The sequence below is a fragment of the Coenobita brevimanus genome, chromosome 112, assembly GCF_032717465.1.
Source record: "Coenobita brevimanus isolate Jiangsu-jjx chromosome 112, ASM3271746v2, whole genome shotgun sequence".
NCBI classification, from domain to species: domain Eukaryota; kingdom Metazoa; phylum Arthropoda; class Malacostraca; order Decapoda; family Coenobitidae; genus Coenobita; species Coenobita brevimanus.
Window position 1 is genome coordinate 6327543 of NC_137065.1, and position 8684 is coordinate 6336226.

At 42.3% G+C, this 8684-nt stretch overlaps 1 long non-coding RNA gene across 1 annotated transcript; it reads left to right on the top strand.

Moving 5' to 3' along the window:
- The first annotated feature begins 7630 nt into the window (after positions 1-7630).
- LOC145418081 (uncharacterized) lies at positions 7631-8684 on the top strand. Its single transcript, XR_013900630.1, has 2 exons — positions 7631-7877; positions 8415-8684. It is a non-coding gene; the product is annotated as an uncharacterized LOC145418081 (long non-coding RNA).

The window sequence follows — 8684 nt, forward strand, 5'->3', positions numbered from 1 at the left end:
CAGATTATGTGACTGTCCCCCTGGTTGAAGTGAAGCTCCAGTCATAGCTTCAGGTCCAGTACGTGTGGGCATCGTGAACCAGTTACCTGTGAAAGGCGTCACTTTCCTTTTTTGGTAATGACTTAGTAGGAGGACAAATGAGTGCAGTTGCCTGTGTATCAAAAAATTGTATAAGTGAAGGGAGGACAAACGAACTCGAGGTGGTGTGTCCTACACTGCTCCCTGTCTGTGCTGTAACTAGGGCAAAATCCTGTATTGACAGTGATAATGTCAATATTATGTACCAGATGATATTTCTCTTGTTGATACTGTACTTTCTTGCCCAGACTGACTCTGAGGTTGAGGGTTCCCCACAAAGTAGTGCAGGTCTAGGACTGGCTGAGATCTAGAGATCTGATTCAGTGATTGCAGCATTGATTGACTCTGCGGTGATTGAGGAAAAATGTGAGGCTGAGTTGTCTGAGTGTTTCTACCTAGGAGCTAATAATGCGTTGATGCGTCGGTGGAGACCCCACCACCCTGCTCATAATGATGAGTGGGAGAATGTATATTAAATGGTTGTCCCATAAGTATGGAGGCAAGAGATTCTAGCAGTTGCTCATGATTATACTTTAGCAGGATAACTGGGGGTGAGGAAGGCACTGTCTCCAATCTGGCAACATTTCTACTGGCCTAGAATTCGCCGAGAAGTTTCCCGGTATTGTAGGTCATGCTGCACTTGCCAGCTAGTCAGTAAGAGTAACAAGCTTATTTCTGTAGTGCCATTGGTCCCTCTTCCTGTCTGTGATGCCCCATTCACTAGAGCTCTTGTAGATACTTTTTGCCCTCTGCAAAGACCTCACTGGTCCACCAGTATATTCCAGCTACGTTGAACATGGCCACTAGGTATCCTGAAGCTATCCTCTTGAGAAGCAATTCAGCTAAAACAGCGGTAATGGAGATTATTATTATTTTTTTTCACTAGGTTTGATCTTCCAAAAAAGGTACAATCAGACCAGGGCAGCAAATTCATGTCAAAGTTGCTCAGACAAACATTGAAAAAGTTAGGTATCTTCCACAACACTTTCTCAGCCTATCTTCCACACTGTTAGCGAACACTGGAGAGATAACATCATAACCTCAAACAAATGTTAAAGAAATATTGGTCACGAAAAGGATTGGGACAAAGGTCTTCCCTTCCTGTTATTTGCAACCAGAGAGTCGCAAAATGAGTTCTTAGGGTACTCTCCATTTTTTTTTGTTTTTTTTTTTGGTCATGATGTGAGAGGTCCATTTAAGTGACTTAAGGAACAGTGGGTCAGTGATGATGGTCTTGTTAATCTGTTAGCCTATGTTTCAGATTTAAAAGGAAGAATATCCAAGAGTTTATGAGTGGCGACGGCAAATTTGGAGTCCTCTTAAAGGAAATGAAAGAGTTTGTATGATAAAGGCAAGCAGGCTAGGAGTAGCGCGTTCCGCCTGGGAGATAAAGTGCTCCCTGTTCGTGGACAGCCATTACAGGCAAGTTCTCAGGCCCTTATGTCGAAAAGAAAAGGGTAGGTGGCGTTAATTTTGTAATTATGACCCAAGATCGGAGGAAGTCGCGAAGATTGTGCCGTGTCAATATACTAAAGGAGTACCATGAGGGAGAGGCTCAAGGATCCCCTGATGCTGCATGTGTGGTGTCAGCTGACAAGACAGTGAATGAGCCAGCCTGCCTCTTGACACTGTACCAGACTGCCAGCTGGAAAGAGAACCAGGAGGAGTGGACGGAGTTAACTGGTAAACTCTCTCACTTATCGACTGAATGACACGCTGACCTGATGGCCCTTCTAGGGAAGTATTCTAATGTTTTCCAGAACACCCCCGCGCTGACGGATGCAACACAGCATCAAATGGATGCTGATGATGACTGTCCTGTGTAGCAGCACCCTTACTGTGCGAGTCCACAAAAGCAGTCTATTATCCAGCAGGAGCTGACCTACATGTTGCAGCCATGCCAAAGTGAATGATGCTTCTCAGTCTCCATAATTCCAAAATCTAGTAGGGCCTATCATTTTAGCATAGATCGGTGTACGGCAAATTCCCTCACTAAGCCTGACACCTACCCACTTCCTAGAGTAGATGGCTGCATTGACAGTATAGGGAATGCAAAGTTCATTACCAAAACTGATATACTGAAGAGATATTGTCAAATCCTACTTACAGAAACGGGCCGAGATTTTTTTTTTTTTTTTTTTCTGGTGATCATACTTACAAATGCAAAGTCATGCCATGCGGTTAGAAAAATGTTCCAGCCACGTTCCAGAGGCTAATGAACAAACTTACTAGTGATATAAAGGGATTTGCCACATACATTGAGGGTTTGATTAGGCTATATTCAGTCACTCCTGGGAAGAACACCTGGTCCAGCGTCGTGTCTTGCTGCAGAGACTGTCACTGCAAAGTCAGTAATCATCCTAGCGAAGTGTGACTTTGTAAGGGCTACATGGTAGAATTTGGTATGGTAAGTTCGACTACTGCCAGAGCTAAGGTCATTGTTAACTTCAGGTATCCTAAGAAGAGAAGGGAACTGCAGATTCTTGGGTATGTACGTGGGTCACTATTGGAGGTTTGTCTTGAAATTATCTGATTTATATCTTCTCATAGATTTACTAAACTAAAGAGTTGAATATGAGTGGATGCAAGAATGTGACGAGACATTTTCAAAAGTTAAGGCGATTTTGTCTGGTCAGCCTGTGCTCCAAGCCTCAAATTTCAGTAAGCCTTTTAAACTAAGTGTTGATGCTATTGGTGTTGATGCTGGAGCAGAACTAGGCTACTACAATTAAATGATTATGGTGATGCATTGCCTGTTTGTTAGTTTAGCAGAAAGTTTAATGTTGCTCAGAAGAATTACTTCATTCTTGAAAAGCAACTCTTTGCACTCATACTTGCCCTGCAACATATCTCAGTGTCTGTTGGTTCAGGTTCAACTTCTGTTACTGTGCATACTTATCACCGTCCCTGAAGTTCTTGACAAAATTTAGAGACAAACATTTAATATTAACCCACTGGGCTTTACTCTTCCAAGAGTATGCCCTGGATGTCCGAGGTGTCTGAGACATCATAGGGAAAAGGAATGTTTTTGCAGACTGTTTGTTTAGGATGTAACCTTATGAGATGTACAGAAATATCCCTTTGTAAATGTTTTTTCGTCAGAAAGGTAGACGTTGCTGGTGCTTCCTACCAATAATCTGGGTATGGACGTATGAGGCTTACCTCTGACCGTGCGAAGCCTGTTTTGGGGGAACCAACTGTGTGAATGTTGATCTTAACTACAACTTATCTTGGCTGACCCCTTTGTTGACACAGCTGTGGTCCATGTTGGAGTACTGCGTATCGGCGATGATAAGGGCCAACCTATGTCGAATTACAAGGAGAAAAAGGAATCGGATCCTAACCCAAGTGATGAGGACCATTCCTATAGGTTGTACCAGCCAACCCCAGCTGAATAACCTGGTGCGCCCACCTTCTAGAAGGGCTTATCAATACCAGAAATGATCGCACTGTTCAGATTGGCCAGTAGAACAGGTAAATAAGCATGGTTGCTGAGATAAATAATAAATCAGGGGTGGCTAGAGGTGGCAGAACGACACATATTTTCATCTCCAGCCTCCTCCAAGTCCCTTTCTTAGTTTATTGATAGTGTAAGAAGTACTGCAAGACATCAAATCCGAAATGAAGAATTTGTAGTTAACTTGTACATAGCAGCATAGAAATGTGACTTTTCATTTACTATTCTATCAGCTGAAGTGTCTGACTGATCTTGCCTGAATAGGCTGAACAGGAAACACCGTGCATGGTGGAGTTAGGATTTTTTTTTTTTTTAGCAACCAACTACCTACTGTAGTAATGTTGATTTTTTTTTTCTTATAAATGAAAGAGTAGCTGCCATAATAACTAAACAGAATGAAAGAGACAACATGAAAATTATCCAGATATATGTTTTGTATAAATTTACAACAGAATAGAAAGAAAAACTACCGGAGATGCAAAGAATTGAAAAAAAATAACATATTCCTTTCAATATGCCAGTGGTGGCAAACTTTGCTGGATTAATAGGAAAGAATGACGAAGATACTGCAGCAAGATTTTACGTTTTTTCTTTTTCTTAATTTTATAACAACAGAACAGAGGAAGGAAAAACAGTGGTTGGAACTTCGTCTGAGCATTTGCCATAAAAGTACCTGTGAAATAATGCAAGGGAGGCAACATTCCCTCTCATCTGTAGGGAAAGTAGTTTATTTGTAACAGCAGGGTTATTAATAATTCTATCAGCTTTGTTCTGAATTTTGTCTAGTTGTTTTAGTACAACCTCTCCACATCCATTCCGTAAGGTGAGCAATATTCCGGTTGAGAGCGCACATGACTCTTATTAATCTCGTCAGTGATGAAGCTGAGACCTCTGTACAATAATCCAAGTTTCATTGAGGCGGTTTTAGCAGGTGATCTGACGTGAGAGGTCCAGCTGAGGGCATTGTTAAGTGCAACACCAAGAATTTCAATACTTGCGAAGATAGGAATATTAGTAGCATTGAAGGTAATATAGGAATCTGACAATAGCTGTCTATTAATAAACTGTATATATTTGGTTTTAGTAGCATTAAATGAGGCAAGGTTATTTTGCCCCCATTCAATACGTTTGGTTAACTGCAGTGCTGAAGGTAAAATACCAGTGCATTTGCAGAACAATCCAGAAGAGATTAGGAACTGGAAATTCCGAAGGAAATGGGAAAATCTTATAGGTGCGAAAGAAAATGTCGTAGAGCTCAGTTAATCAGTTCAGAATCAATACTTGCAGGTACTGCATGAAGTGGATGATACATCAGAAAAAAAAAATCTCAAGAACCATAAACATTGCAAAACGTATACAAGTTCGAGGCAGAAATCCTCAAAATATCAATAGTAAACTTTCATACTGTACAAAAAATAAAATGCTAAAGATCTAACGGAAAACGATCATATAGAGAAGAAAATACTTGTAAAGAAGCAGCCGAATTGTGGAAAAAACATCAGTAGTAAGGGTAATGAAGACATCTGAGAGTTTAATATGAGTAGACATGCAATGGAGGAGAACTTGAAATAAACTAATCGTAGTCTTGTGATATACGTGGCGTAGCATCTCGCAGATGCCCATGGGCCATTAACGCCTCCTCTTCCTCTTCCTTATTTCTACTCGCATAATAATATTGCATGCGGGCTACTTAGACGGCTAGATACATAGATGGGCAGATAAGTAAGACAGAAAGATATATTAACAAAGATGATAATGACACACAGTACGTTATCATTACCGTAGTAAATGGCCGCACGTGGTTCCTGCATACATGCACACGCTGAGCTGACTGAAGTCTCTCTACTGTACATTGTGACAGTCAGCGCTCGTCCTTTGTAGTGCTGTACATCTGATGTTCCCGCAACGTTCACATTACTGTAGGTATGTGTTAAACATTACGTCAGGGTTACTGCTTGGATTCCTGATAAATAATGTCGCTATAGAATCACCTACTTATTATATCTGCTACCCACTATGGCAGTCAAGGGTAGAGCAGTCTCTCTCTCTCTCTCTCTGTGTCAGGAACATAAGAACCTAAAAAGGATAACTGCAAATGGCCAGGCTGGGCAATACTATATAGGTCCAGTAAAACTGTGCCAAAAGAAAAGGATACAAAGAAGGTTCTTCCCACCCATCAAAGCCTTCAGACAAAACTGGCACAAATTATGAAAACAATCATCATGTAGTATTGAAACACAAACAGGGAATGGATATAAGGAAGGGCAAAACGAAAACTTATATTATCGTTTAGAAGCATAGAGAGAAAATAAGGGCTTTGCTAAGGTTTATATCCACTCTTTATTGGTCAAATGCCTATCTAGTGTATTTCTGAAGCTCTCAGAGGAAAGTATGCCAGCTACTTAGCTGTGTAGCTTACTCCACTCATCTACGAATCAATTCCCACTAATCTCCTAAGACGGAAATTTTCTAGCATGAAACTTTTTTTTTGTTTGGTGTTGCGTCCTATCACTTCACGATTAACGCCTTGCTACCACCTTCTTAAATTATTTTATCTAATTAAATATTTATTTTAACAAACTTCTTCCTTTATACCCTTCTGTTGAGTGACGTACTCATTCTGTGTTCACTGGAGCAGAGGGTGGATAGGATATGAAATAGTGTGATTCGTGAAAGATGTGGAGTGAGGAAGTCGGTGGACACCAGAAGCGAAGAGAGTGTACTGAGATGGTATGGTCATGTGGAGAGAATGGATAACAATAGAGAGGTGAAAAAGGTATATCTGAGCGAATTTGAAGGAGGGAGGAGGCAAGGTAGACCAAGGAGAAGGTAGAGAGATATGGTGGATGAGTGTGTGAGGAAGAGGTATGGCAGTCGGTGAGGCTAGGGACTGACAAGAGATCGAGCTGGCTGGATGAATGTTGTGAGGAGAAGTGCATGATCAGGGATTTGACACCCCTTTTTAACGTGACAGGGTCCGGACTGACTCTATCGGATACGTTTATGTGAAGCTACAGAATGTGGTGAAAGTTTTTGGCGTATCAGGTAGACCCAGATTCCGGGGGCTTGAATGATGAGAGAATGGAAGCGTGGTCCATTGGACTGGGCAAACTTGGGCTGTTTAGACGTTGATACTCCTCACTCTGTCCTAGGGTGGGAAAGGAGGCCCGGATGATGATGATGAATGATATATCTATCTGTCTATCTATCTATCTATCCATCTATCTATCTATCTATCTGTCTATCTATATAGATAAATAGGTAGATTGATGGACAGTCATATATTGATAGATAGATAGATTGACAGAAAGATAGGCAGATAGACAGATGGATAGATAGATAGATGGATATCTACAGAGAGAGAGAGAGAGAGAGAGAGAGAGAGAGAGAGAGAGAGAGAGAGAGAGAGAGAGAGAGAGAGAGAGAGAGAGAGAGAGAGAGAGAGAGAGAGAGAGAGAGAGTGAGAGAGAGAGAGAGAAACTTAGCTAACTAGAATAATTAATAAATGGCTTACAGTGTTATTATTTTTAAATTTACGAGGCAAATGTATGAAGAGTGAGGGTCATACCACGACCATCACTACCGCCACCTTTGCTCATACTCATTTCATACCTACAGACTGGGACTGTATCTTTTCTTACGCCATCCCACAGCGTGCAATGCATAAACTGGTGGATGGCATCTGATAAGTACAGAATGACAGTCATAGTTCATTTTGACACTAAGACACAAAAGAGTCTTCAGCTGTTTGTGCTTGTTCTACGTAGTTACTTGGAGAAACAATCACTCGCCGTCCAGAAAGGGGTGAGGACTGTATCCACACACACTCATGCAGTCCCCCATGATCTTTAACGAGTAACCACACTGTATAATTAGTTTCTTTACAATCCATGTTGTCTTCCCAGACACAACAGTAAGTGTCACTCAGAGGGGAGTTGTTGGATGGTGAGGCGTATTTCCCCTCACCGTGGCCTGGCTGGAGGGCAGTGAGGGGTGGCTTTCCCGGCCACACCACAAGGGTTTTCCCGCACACTGAGGCTGCTATATAGGCGGCCACCACCAGCACTGTGGCATCAGTCCACCTGTGGCCGTAGTCAAGATGAAGTTTGCTGTGCTTCTCAGCTGTCTTGCCGTGATGGCCGCCATGGCCTCTGCTGCGCCCTCTGAGGCCGAACCTCAGCAAGTCCTGCCCTCCACACTGGCACTCCAGGACTTCGCATCATTCCTGCAGGAGGCAACAGCAGACGGCCAGACCGTCCAGTTGCAACGACACGCTCGAGGAGGCTGTTTTTGGGTCAACGTGTGTAGGAATGGCGTCTGTGTTCGGGTCAGGAAGTGTTGGGTGAGTACAGTAGAAATTCATTCCTTCACGGGCAGTTCATTTCAACTGTCTTGAAGAAACACAAACATTACACTTGGTGAAGGTTTATGAACATGAAATGATGCCCAAATCTCAAAAGACTGATAATTATTAAATGATTCTCTGATCTATTTTACTGAGAACGGTTTTTAGTCCTTATACTCTAGTGCATTCTCCTAGTTTGGTTGTACAGTAGTTCCTACTGGACTGCATCTCGTAGCTGGGAATGATGGCTTGATGATGATTATGATGGTGATGATCATTATCATCTTCATAATCATCATTATGGCTAGCACTTCTTAACAGAGTCAGCCTTTAGTACTATTTGGATAGTGTTATCTACTATCTCACTTACGTCTACGACTTCTTTCTAACTTGTAAATGAAGCAGTCTAAGGAAAACAAAGGAAAAATAATGCAAGAAAAGGTGTAAAAGTATTTTAAGAACAATAAACATAGCAACGCTTTAATTACGACGTATGCCATATTTGTACTGAAACTACCTAATTATCCTCAACAGTAAATACGACAACGAAGAGACTCATCCAGTGGTGGCCTCGGCTAGGACAACTAACAATAAAGGAATGTGACATCCTGCCGCTGGCCATTGGTGGGACCCCTCACACCGACTCAATGACCAGCCTGTCACATGCCCTGACCATCCTGCCGCTGACCACTGCTGACGCCCCTCACACCGACACAACGACCAGCCTCTCACACGACCCATCATCCTGCCGCTGACCACTGCTGACGCCCCTCACACCGACACAACGACCAGCCTCTCACACGA